The sequence below is a fragment of the Nothoprocta perdicaria genome, unplaced genomic scaffold (genome assembly GCF_003342845.1).
Source record: "Nothoprocta perdicaria isolate Ctin4 unplaced genomic scaffold, notPer1 scaffold_259, whole genome shotgun sequence".
NCBI classification, from domain to species: Eukaryota; Metazoa; Chordata; class Aves; order Tinamiformes; family Tinamidae; genus Nothoprocta; species Nothoprocta perdicaria.
Genome location: NW_020455487.1, coordinates 883,528 through 896,820, shown reverse-complemented (window position 1 = coordinate 896,820; position 13,293 = coordinate 883,528).

The following is a 13,293-nucleotide window of genomic DNA, read 5'->3' as shown; positions in this document are numbered from 1 at the left end:
AAACCTTCACTGGAATTATTGAAGGAGCTCCAGATCAAAAAAAAAAAAAAAAAAAAAAAAAAAAAAAAAAGCCTTCATATGGATGGCACTAATATTGAGATATTGAGGAGTACTTACAGAACACTCAAACATGCAGTTGGCCCCATTGCAGACAGCTGAACAGCCATATACTACTCAGATCACTGATAAAATTGGGTGAGTAAAATTTAATTAAACAGATATGCACMCTTTCTGCAAGCTCAACTATCTGCATATTTTTATATTATATAGGGCTTGAATGAACTAAGGACATCTTTAAATATGGCAAGTGAAAGAATGTCAATAAAATTGTCACTTTTGGAAAAATGATCTTAATATTTTAATGCTGATCACCTTTTATAAACAGACCAGTCCAGCAGCAGAGGTGGAACAAAAGGCAGCCACAGTGGCAAAGGGAGTCAAGCGTCACCATCTGAATGGTGGCAACACRGCCAGCTGCAGTCTTAGGAATGGATATTGAGTTAGAGCTTCTGTACAGGCAAAACTAAATTATGATAAATCTAGGCCATCTGCATAGGATTACAAGGCAGACACCCCAAATACTAGCCGGGATATGAAAGGGAAACTGTTAACAGTTTTCCACATGAACATTATTAGAAACCTTTCATCCTTTGCTCTGACTGTCAAGAAAGCAGATTAATGCAAGTAATTTTGGAAAGAAAATTACAGCAGATTCCAGGTGTGTAGGTTAGCCATTCCGGTTCTTCTGCTGTAGAGACTTTTATTGCAGCTCTCTGTACTCTTCAGAAAAAAAAAGACTGCTGAGACCAAAAGTCACATAGTGGTTTCAGTAGAGTCTTTCACTGAAAAAGCCCATGACTTAAAGCAGTTTCTTCCACCAAAGCTTACAGACCATCACTACTAGACTCACCACCCAGGAGACCACCAGGGATGGTGTTCTCCAGCCATGTTCATTAACATCACATCCCAAAATAGTCCATTAAGCAATAAAATGGCCTGCACAATACAAATAGTCTAGTTTGGGCTATCAGTAAAAAATAGAGTAGTGTTGGCTACTGGATTGCTGTTATTATTGGACCTGATTAAGAAGATTTAAAAAGTAAGTCAAGCTCATTTCAGGCAAATCTGTAGAATTTCTTGAGTTGAATTATAGTGATAGTTATGAAGGACCTTCTTCAGGTTCTGTAGATCTCCTGGCTGGAAGACTGTATGGTTGCCTGTTGCTCCAGCCCTTTTGTCTGAGCTAGGGGTCAAGATCAAAGGGAAAGCAAGCAGAACCAAAGAAAGAACTGACAGGAACTGGAGAATGCAAGAGAATTTCATTCAAATAAACTGCAAATCAGAGGAGATTGAAGCAAGGAAACTTGATGGTTCAAATCAGTCCGACTTCTGAAGCACCATCACTCAKTGTGAAGCTATCGTGCCCACGTGGCCTAAGCACTGTGTCCAATATTTGCTGTTTCTCACACACACAAAAGTCAGATTGCAGTGAGTAATTTTCTGCAAAGGAAACAGTTAATGCTAAAAGCAAAGCTAGTCTTAGTTAAAGTTCTCCTGCTGCCTACAGGAGCTAATTGCAATCACAGGCTTCCTCCTTTCCCAAAGCACTAGCAATAGGTAATGGAAACATTTGTCATAATTATCCTTTCTGAAGAAGTGCAAATCATATAAAATCACCACAACGCTGGTTGTCTTGAAAGGGTATCAAGATGATCTATTTATAAAGGTTGATATATAGCTAGAAACTAAGATGAAGCATTGCCTGCTTCCAGAGCACAGTCCTATTTACTAACCTAACTGGGAATACTGTCATCAGCTTCTCTTTGGGAGAACTGGACAGAAGGAAATCAGAGGAAATGAGGCTGTAGAGACATCAAGAGGTCATCTACGCAGCCCATCCATCTCCCTGGAGGCACCTTATGTGGGRGCACTATATTTGTGTCCTGTGTGAGGCACTTCAGAAGACCCATATGTTGCTAGTATTCCTTCAGCAATCCTTTAAGTGCTCAGGCTTCACCGGTAGTGTGGGAAGTGTGTGACAGATGCACAGTTTGTGTTTCCAATAATGATGCAGAAGAATGACATCCCATTCAAACAGTTCAGGCAACAGTGATAAAAATAAAAGGCACAGGAGAAAAGAAGGGCAAGAGGGGGCAAGGGACTACCTGTAGCTTGAATGATGTAGGAATAATTTAAAGGTTGCTATTACAGCAGCAGAATTCAAATGAACGTCAGGCAGGTTTAAGGCTGACATGCTCATAACTCCTTTGATCACAGTGTTTCACAGTATTTAGCATGTGAGCAAGGACTTTCACTTGTTTATAGTGAGGATAGCAAGGTGCAGGTTATTAATCACTCATCTCATTCACTAAGTGTTAGAGAAGTAGCAGGGAGTAGCTGGGGAGCAGCAATTTGTGGAATGGCTGTTGGGAAAGTTTGCCTCCTTTGGAAGGTTTAAAGGAGGATCACATGCAGCCTAAGCTGCTAAAACCCTTTTAAAAAGCAATTGAGGTTAGTGCTGCCCCTTCCCGGGCAATCTCCCCCAAACCCTCCAGTGAGGCTGAAAGGAACAAACCAACAGCCCAGAGCTCTGCCACTCCAGTCACTGCCRACCGCCTCCCAGATTCCTCCCCTGCACTTACAAACTGTGATTCGACCCTCACAGTTAATCAGAAAATAAGGAGCCAATTGGAAAGACAAAACAAAAGGGAAAAAAATAAAGACAAAAGAAAAGAAGAGGAAACAAAGCAAGATAAAGCTGGCTGCCTCTGCAGCATCCACCTCCTATCAGATCCCTGAAGCTTAAATACCCAAGTGGCAAAAATCACAAGCTTTTCCTCTGGGGCTGCCCAGCACCCAAGCCTCAAATCCCATCATTGTTAGTCTCAAAAATCAGGCTGAAACATTTAGTCCATCCATTGTGATCTGAAGAGTTGGTGAGAAAAGCTTTAGGTTGGAATCWGATGTGAGCACTGGTGAAGATAACTCAGGCACTTCACACGTTCACTCCCTGCTTCCTTCTGTCCCTTCCAGCTCAACTAAACTGATGGTGTTCCTGACAGATGTTCGTCCAGCCTATTGCTGAGGAGCTCTATGAGCTCCATCCATTCCTTCGTTATCTCCACTGCTACAAATTTTGCATAATGCAACCTCCAKCTGGCACAAAATAGCAGGTTTCTTCCCCCCTGAACAGAGCCTGAGMGTGTTGCAAGTCTCCACAGGTGCGCCTGGATGTCTCTGCCTACCTGTATTTTTAGAAGAGCACACATTGCTAAGCATGTGTAAACTAAAATAAGCAATAACTTAACCATGACTTACATTTTAAGACTCTCTAAACCACAATACAGCCTGCAAAAGAACATAAAGTTGCGTTTTAACCACCTATATAGAAAAACCATTTCACCCACCAGTAGCAATCAGCCACCACTGGGATGAACCGCACCATCTGCTTAACAGAACCCAGTGACACTGTACAACAGTTTATGAGAAAAGTGAGACGCCAGGAGGAAAGCAAACGGATTTTAAAACCTCCTCGATCTATTACTCAACATTTCTCTCTGTGTGCAGCTCTGGAAACATCTGCTTCCTTTGGTGTCAAACAGCTCCTCGAGTTCCTTTAACTTCTGCCTAACAGAGGCAGTTAGAGCAGACGAGGCCCCAGCTCTGGCTTGTGCAGCATCAACAGAATCATTAATTAAACTGTGGTTTCAGACTGCACCTTTTCTCCTCCAGTACATCTGCTCTTGTGAGTTTTATCATCAATTTCAAAATAATTTGGAGGTTTGGTCACTAGGATTGAAATTTTCCCCACAAAGACCTGGCACAGGTATGCAAACCACCTCTCATGGGACTTGTAGCACAGTCCTCAATGAAATGTTCCAGAGAAGGGAACTGAACCAGCTTTGGTATGAAGCACACATAAGATGTAGCAATAAATTTAAGGCAACAAATTCCCCTTACATAGATATTATTCTATTTGCATCTAACTATTTCTCTAAAACGTGTAGACAAACAAACCCTAGTCCTTCTAAGACATCTTCACAGAGATGAGATCAACCATTGATGGTTATTAATACGGTTATCAGTTATTAATTATGGTTAACCATTATGATAATAGTTATTAATCATTACCACTTTTGGAGGCCCTCAGTTATTTTCCCATCCAAATGTTAACTACAGTTAGATTAGTTACAGTTAACTACAGTCTCGATAGAAAAGTCTAATGAAGTCATAGTCCACATTGTTACAATAGCAATAAAAGGGCAAGAAAATGAGGGATTGTGCTACTAAACATGATGAAAACATTGACTCGGTCAAAGTTTGCAAATGGGCTAGGAAGCATTCGGAAAAGCAAGTATTGGGGGATGGACTAGATGACCTCTGGAGGTCCCTTCCAACCTATGATTTTTTCTTCCATTTCCAGAATAACACTTCATATTTAGGAARAAGGTACCGGTAACAGCCACATTGTACCTAGACACATTGGATTTCGTGGATCTTTCCAGTCGGAGACTGAATTTTTATCAAGGAAAAGGATATAACGCGCTCTGCAATGCCCTTGGGTTTAAAACCACACTGCCTACGAGTGCACAAGGCAGATTCCAGGCAAACACCAGTGCTCTGTAAGGAGGAAACTGAGATTTTGCTATACTGCTCACTCTTCTAAGAACAACTGAAAGTTGGTCTCACTATCTTTTGTAGTTAGGTAACAAAAATACCAACATTCATAAGAAAATCTTCCACAGTAGCTCCAAAATATATCTGAAGGAGGAAAATTACTTTTAAAAATCGAACGAACAATATTTTTTCCTGTGAATTTATGTAGTATATAATATTTACATTTCAGAAAGAATGAAGCCCTACAAATCCAACAGCRTCCTTGCTTGGGTACATCCTTAGAGCTTGCATTCACTCTCCCATAGCGGCCTGCTAGCCAGTATCCCAAGCTTTCACCCTGAACTTTGAGCAGAGGAAATATCTCCAGCACCACCCACTTAAATAACATGAAATATATATATATATATATGTTTTAGCTACAACAGTGCCACTTTCTATGCAGATAAGCTCTGACACTGCTACAGTCAGCAGAGGCCCGGAGGAGCAGTCACTAGCACTGAAAAGATCTATCAGGTCCCCTTTCCACCTTCTTTTCTACAGCTACTCTCTACCAGCTCACAAGCTTTAATTACCCATCTCATCTTGGCAGACTATAAATTTGTTTAAACATTTACAGAGCTGTGTGCAGCCACCCGAGCGTTTCAGTTTAGTGCCATCATCTACAGCCAGATAAAGCTGATTGATGGGTGCAAGTCCTGGCACCTTCCTCAGCAGCAAGTCCAGGGCTGTGAAGTGAACTCCAGTAACACTCGTTGACCAACGCAGAGCAGAGCTCCTTCTGCTCCAGGAGTGAAGCTCACCTCGCCGACGCTGCTCTCTGCAGCAGGAACACAGCCCACGTGGAAGCTTTATTAAAGAAACCCGAATCATGGTGTGCTTTGATTTTTCCTGAGAAGGAAATTTGGAAAGAAGGAGTGACATATGACACAGGAAGCTTACTGCACTCTGGGAAATACTGAAGTGCTCTAATTAAGTTGCCATAACCTTTCTGACACTGGAACTTCAACAGAGGAAAAAGCCATTTAGTTTGCACAGAACCTTTTTTTTTTCATCTGCTGCCATGCAATGTCTAGACTGAAGATGATTTTTTATGATTATAGCTTCCAACCTGCTTTCTGAGTCTTAACTCCCCCTCAGCACACACATGCCATCTATTCTCCTGTCATGTAGGTAGATACTTCAAGACAATTATGCTGATTCTCCATATCCTACAAACTCGTTTCTTTATTTCTTCTTTACATCTATATTCCAACAGCCTTTCATATTAACTAGTTTGGTTTTTACTTCCTGTTCCCCTTAAGGTCCTTGAGGTCACTCTTGCATCCTGCATCGTGTCCTCTTCTCAGTTCTCACACGTGTTGCAAACTTGAATATTTGGTGCAAGGCCAAAGCAACGTTGTGCTGTTGTTTCAAAATTGTTGGAGGAAGCTTTTTCTTGTTGGCTTTCTGAGAGAATGGGGCTGTGTGGATAGCTGCTCTGAGGCTGGGTGTTTCAGGACTACASGTGTCATTCGCAAATTCAACATCCATGTTGCCTTGTGGCATCTTCAGATCCCTTCACCTCAACCCCCTTTCTTATTTTAACTGGAAGAAGCTTCACTTCCTATTAGCTYTGATCCACTTCATAACAAATCACAATTAATGCAGGCTAAGGAAGCCAGGGGAAATCAGAAATGGGCAGAAATATTTCAGCATCCTGACATATAGCCTCTCGGGAAATTATTGGGCTTGGTCTCCAAGACCGCTACAAGCTGCTAAAGACTTCACTGGACAAAATGTTATGACCATAACTAAGAGAGAACTACTGAAAGAAGTACCCTGCTATGATTTAAGTTTAAACAAGGACATAGAAATTAGGAAAGGATCTAAACTGTGGCAAACATGAAGAGAAATAAAAACTGAGGGTGTGTGGTGCTATTTCACGACTCGCTGTGCAAATGTTGCTCCAGGCACTGTGTTTTTTATTGCTCATTAGTAAATAATCAAGTTAAAAATAAGATGGTCGGGAAACTGCTGATTGATGAGGAATAAAATAACATGACATAAACATCTGTCTCCCAGTCTAATAAGTGCTAGCAGTGGAAGACATTTTTAAGGCATTTGAATGCTCAATGCCCTGATGTAATAGTGATTACACTGGAAACAGTGTAAAGCAACTACAGCTGTTGTTCTCTTTCCCACAAGGGGAACATTACAGAAATGTGAATCCTGATTGTTTACTTCCAGAATGCCCTTAATCCCCAAGGATTGCCACATGGCACAAACTTTCTTTCCATATGATTTTCTATGCTCAAGCTGGGAGGCCCWTGGCTCTCAGGCTTTTGCTTGCAACTGCATTTACAAATGCCTTCGTGCCACACAAATCCCTCCCTTCCTGGAAAATACTTCTCCAGCTACAGAAAGTGACATTCAAAGGCCATCTATCTTCAAGCACTGCCAATTCTGCTTGCTCACRCATAGCCAAAGGCACATCTTGGCAGCAAGGAGCTTGGCAAGGCTTAAATATTCACATTTAGGAAGCCCCCACAAGGATCCCTGCTTCATTAAAGAATTTCCCTGGCAAAGAAGGAGCAACACACCAGCTCTCCCACCAGAGTATCTTTTTCCATGATTTTTTCTGCCAGACCTACAGAAGTAACATTGGTAAGAATTTTGTTGCTGAACTTGGTAATCGATTGAAAGTGAGTGAAAATCCAGACCCTTTCAGTTTTTAGTGTCACTCTGCTGTTTTTCCCTGTGTTCACATTGACAGAAAAGGTTGTACTTGCGCTAACCTAGATCTATGATTATCACATAYATATACAACCCTTTTCTCACACTAAAGATCGAAGGACTCAGCCAATGTCTAGAACTGACACACAGCCCATTGTGGCTGCTCAGATTGGTGCTTTGTGTTTTACACACACATAAAAACATAAATCACAGAAAAATGAAATGTGGGAAAAAAAAAGCATGGAAATAGATATGAATAAAATCCCCAAGATGAGTAAATTTATGATAAGATACCAAACAGAAACAATTTTCAAGATTCTTCCACTTACCTCAGTTTATAATACACTAATTCAGCCTCTTTAACAGGCCAATTATAGCCAAAGTTATAAGCAAAGAAGAAACTTACTTTATTTTTTAGCAATCTGTCTGCTTACCCACAACACACCACTAAAAAGAAAAAACTGTTTATTTTTGCAAGAATTAAAGACAAAAAGTCAGTTGCTACCAACAGTATCAAAATTTGGCTCAAAAGAGATTTTTTTTTYAATTAAGTGCAGTACCATATGAAATTCCACCTGAAAAATGAATGCACACACTGAAAACTCTATGACAGAATATGAACTGCAACAGCCAACGTAGGTTAKAAGTGAAAATAGTATGAAACAAGGGCCAGATGAAGAAAAGTCCAGTATTCTGGTATTCGTACCTTTGATTTATGTCACATCCTTACTTACAACTTAAAAAGAGATAATGCTTCAATTTTTAATTTGGCATATAAAATTGGGAATAGGAAGCTGTTAGATAAGAAGTAGTAAAAAGAATGGGTAGAAAACAATACTGAGGCAGAATATGAGAGATACACATCTAAGAGAATGCATATTRCTTGCATATCAAAGACAGCAAAAGTGGGAATGAAGGAGCAGAAAACAGCAAAACAAGATATATTTGCCACACGACATGGCTGCAGGAGAGACATAACAATCTTGCCACCTTTCAAAAACAGAGCAAATAATGTGAATTCTATGGCCAAACTCAAATCTAAGGGGGTCACCAGATCTAAAGCTGCCACCACAACCCCTTTTTAACTTGCCTTTTATCAGCCCTTACACAGGACCTGCCCCACGCTCAGGCAGCTCCCACCAAACATCGAGGACCACAGACTTTTGACAGGGCCACRGCTGGCATCAGCATCTCCCTGTGCTGGCATCAGCATCTCCCTGTGCCAGCTCGCCCATTCCCACTCCAGGCAAGGATACTGCTTTTTGATATCTGTTTTGGAAGAGGAAACGGCAAGGAAGCTTGAGGGAGAATTATGACGCAGGAGCGTCTGTGGAGGGACTTCTGCTTCCCTGCAGAGACCTTGGACTTTTGCTAAGGTTACTCTGTGCTACAGCAAGGCAGAGCAGGCAGAGAAAGCACCTTCACCAGACGCAACGTTAGGGCCTCAGCACTGCCAGGTACCGCAGTCATCACATGGGTAGTGTCAGACCGTGCCTTGGCAAAGCAGGCCGGGATGATAGGCATGGTCCTCACAGYCACAGATGTTCTGCATATCCTTCTTGAGGGTCCACGTTGGCATGGTTTTATCAAGTTTTGTTGACAAATAGAACTAAATTTTCATTCTCAGTGGTGAAGGTTCATAYTGCTAGTGGTATTTGTCCCCACTTCCAATTTGTTTTTCCCTGCTCCTGGTTTGAACGATATCAGACACCATCACCACAAGCCTGCTTTTCTCCTTAGACCTTCCCACCTTCTCTGGGAATAGTCTTGCTATTCAGACACCATAGCTGGCACATTTGTGATTCCTTCTAAAYAGATCCTTAATCTTTCCTTAAATCCTTTTACCCTCATTATAAACGTGTTCTTTGGTTGGGACAAGCCAGAATCTAGAGAAGACAGCCTGGGGTGTTGCTGGCCCACCACAAGGTGGTGAGGGCAGAGTGCCATCCCATCTTTGGTCTTCACACAGGCCTTGGCATGCAAAGAGCCTCATGATTTGTGTGTTGGAAGCTGGCGACAGTGTCTGGGAGTGGAAAGCTCTGGCTGTGAGGACCCTCTGGAGAGGAGAACATTGAATACCCAGAGGGAGATGAGACAGAAGAGGTTACTCTCTGAACAGAGTGTTTCAGCCCAAAGCCCACAAACAGAACAGATGGATGGTTTCTCTGGAGAGCTGAAAAGGAGGATGAGGGGAGATGGGGAAGCAGCTCTAATTGCATCTGGGGAGAAAGAGGGAAGGATTCCTCAGGGGGCTCCTTCCCATCCTTTAAGGCCTTGCTTGCCAGTTGTGCCCTTCCCTCAGCCTCCTTCACACTTACTGCACATCACCTCCCCAGCTGCAGCAGCTCTTCCCACAGGCTTAYGTAGCTTGCCTTCCCTCTTGCTATCTACTRTGTCTCTCTGTGATAGGTAGTTGTAGAGAGCARTAMRGTYACCCTGARCCTCCTCCAGACTAAACAGCCCCAGCTCCCTCAGCTGCTCCTCGTAAGGTCTGTGCCTCTTCACCATTAGGCAGACAAAAGGCTTGAGGGCATTGCAGGGTTCTGTATCTTCTTGGAAAGCTTTGTACCACCATGCAGTGATGCTCAATCAAGAGGACCAACCTTTATTTCATACCAAATAATCCCTCCAAGGTGAGTGTTAAGAAGGATGCAAGGATTATATGATGTAATCACAGTCAATGTAAATGCTACCAACTATGTAATTAACATTACCTAGGAATATTCTCTGGGAATTAGAGTTGCATGAAGAGGAGAACAGAAAAGATGACCTGAAAAGTTTCATTTTAAGTTTTTTTTGCCAAGCAACAGGCAAAATTTTTCAGAAGCCCACCTGGAGGTCTGCTGCAGTCAAGAACAGTTGAAAAAATTGGAAAAATGTTGTTACGTTGCTTGTAACAACACTGTAGAAAGCAAAACCAGAGGGTCCCAATAATCTGAAATGCTAAAATTCTGAAGGAAGTATAAAATTCTGAAATATGCACTGTGTGTTCAAGACAGGGATGCTGACTATATCTTCTGTGAAGCAGCTACTGATTCAAGGTGGAATCTGTTCAGCAGTACCTTGGGAAGCTAAATCTCCTGTCAATGAGGAGAGAAATACAGAAGATCTTTGAGAGCCACACAGAGGAAATCTCTCCTGCTCATACTGCAAGTGCAGAAATTCATCCCTCAGCCTGGTTGCTGGTAGGTTTTTATGCATTATAGGTATGAGGAAGCTTTGTCCACACTTGCCAAAGATGTAGATTGCTTTTGTTGAGGCAGACGACTTAAATGCTTCTTGACACCATTAGCTAGGGGTTTGCAGTGGTCACACCCTGATATTTTTGTGACTCTTTCCTTCTGATTCACTGTTCCCATATTTTACATTTCTGTGCTTTGTTGATACACTCGATGTTCTTCTGCTTTCTGATGTAGTAGAATTACACAGTGTTCTTTCCCATTCTGTACTTTACTATACAGAAAAAGCAAAGGAAAATTATTTATATCTATTTTGAGATTATCATCTGAAGGTCAGTTTCACAATTTCTCCTGCTGTCAGTCAGCCCCGAATGCACTTATGTGCATTGCCTTACTTTAAGCATGGTAATCATCCCACTGTATAGTAATTTCCATAATGAAGGTGGAGTGAAAACTCTCTCACCAGCTGCCTCAAAATCAAGAGACATGCAAGGTCTCAAATCAACTGCCCAAGTATGGAAATTCAAAACTACTCTCTTTAAAGGTCTCATATTTATTAATGCAAAAATACTGCAGTCTTAAGAACCCAACTGTCAGCATCCTCTCTTTCTGAGATTCCCTTTTCCCTCTAGTGAGTAAAGTCAAACTACCACAAGCCGAGGAGAATTCTGCTATTAGTAGTGGTTGTACATATGCTTTATATTAATGGCATCAGTTGCCCAAAGGAATTAGCCATCTATATTCATGAACTAAATGAAATAGTATTCATTGAGCTGCTGATGACAGCACAGCTGCAGAACGGGCCAGTTCTTGAATCCGATACGAAGTGTTGCTTTCTCACAGCGGATGAAGGATATTAAATATAGGGGTTCATCCCACTGCCCTTTCTCCTCTCTGATATTTCAGTCTCTCAGCATAACTGACATTTTAGCTAGTGCCACTAGACTGAAGTAAGTTTCATGGTGGCACAACAGAGTCCAAAGAGAATTTATTTATGAAACACACATTAGTTGCCAGTAAGGCAAAGTGCAAACAGCAGGTAGCTTTTGAAGATTTGAGATGCCTTCTGATCTTAAATGTTATCTTCGAGTCAGCTTACTGCAGCATGATTTTATTATCAACAAGGAGTTCTCTCGGATACAATTTCCAGTGTCCATTCCCAAACTCATTTAAATACAGTGAAGAATTCAATGCACAAAGTTCCTACTTTTCTCAAAGAAAAATGCATGTGCATAGAGCTGATCTAGTATGATAAAGAAAGCAAGGAAGCAGCATGTATGATTGGGTGCTAAGTTAGGTGCAGTCTTTCATTCTCTTTTTCAGATCTAAATTCTTTCCCATTTTCATCTTGGCACCTCATCTGTTCTATTTTCAGTGACTCTGTTAGAGTGTGATACAAGAATAAGCTTCTACTGAGAAAGGAGTTCAGAAGTTAGGTTTCCTTTACTCCATATTTCCTTTATTCACACCTTTCCCAGTCTATCTCTGGGTGTCCTCTCAATACTAGTCATGATTACAATTATTAAGATAAACATGTCTCCACTATTCCTTATCTGGGGAGTCATATGGAAGAACTGACAGCTGATTTATGTAGAGGCAATTTCCAAACAAAAGAGAATTGACAAATTTTGCTCAATACCAGAGGTACCACAGCTGTAAATACATAAGATGATACAAAATAGTACTGTGACACTGCTTCAAGAAATGCTTCTCTGTCCCCCTGCCCAAGCAGTCACTGCTGTACTTCCCAAATCACTTTTTTTTTTCCGTTTCTCTGGAAGTGACAGATGTACTCCCTTCTTCCTTTCCTCTCACCCCAACATCATGTGCAAAGCAATTTAAAAAAAAAAAAAAAAAAAAAAAGTGGAGTAGTTTCACAGAGGCTTAGAAAACAAGGAAATGAAGCAATTAGACCTAACCCAAGCCAATGACTTCATAAAGCCCGACACTAAAGTTTTAGACAAAGTGGAGTACAAAGAAATCTTTTACCATGACTGTATCTTCCAGGTAGCTGATGAATATATCTTTCTCCTCTGAACCCAACCAATTTCACTTTCATGTAGGGTTTCCCCTTTTGACAGCTATTATTTTGATAACATTACAGCATATTGATTATTTTGCCTGAATTCAACTGAGTAACCTTAAGATGAAAAATTATATATCTCATCTGTTGCTTGGTTCTTGAGACAAGCACTTCTCCCTCAAAGTCACGCATCAGTTTTGGACACAACTGATGTGTCCAAGTCACGGGTGATGACAGGGAGAAACAGTGTTTGCTGAAGGGCTGCCAGCGCGCTCCGGAGTTGGACACAATGCAGCGATTCCCTGACATCAGGATGCCCAATGCTGCTTTACATCAATTGCAAACACACTCCTACTTGGTGGGAAACTTTGCATTGCTTGAGAAGTTGAAGATGGTTGAGTTAGTGGAGAAAATCAGATCCAGCTTTTGGAGACAGGTCTCTTGAATGCAGCTACATAGAAATGAAGACCTTTAACACGTTTCCCCTCCCGTCTTCTCCTGAATCCCTCAACTGGTGTTTTTTCCCTGTTGTTGTTTTGTTTTTAACTCTCCTGTAAAAAAATGAATAAATACGAGACATTCAGACCTAAACACAGAACATGTCAGTGTGTATAAGAGCATTGTAAAAATTCTTAACTGACTAATCTTATATACTAACATATTGGAAAGGAATTTACTGAAAGCAGCAATTCTAGCCCTTTATTCAAGGCAGAYGTTTTCACACAAAAATTCCACATGATGCTGAGAAGAATATCCTTTTAT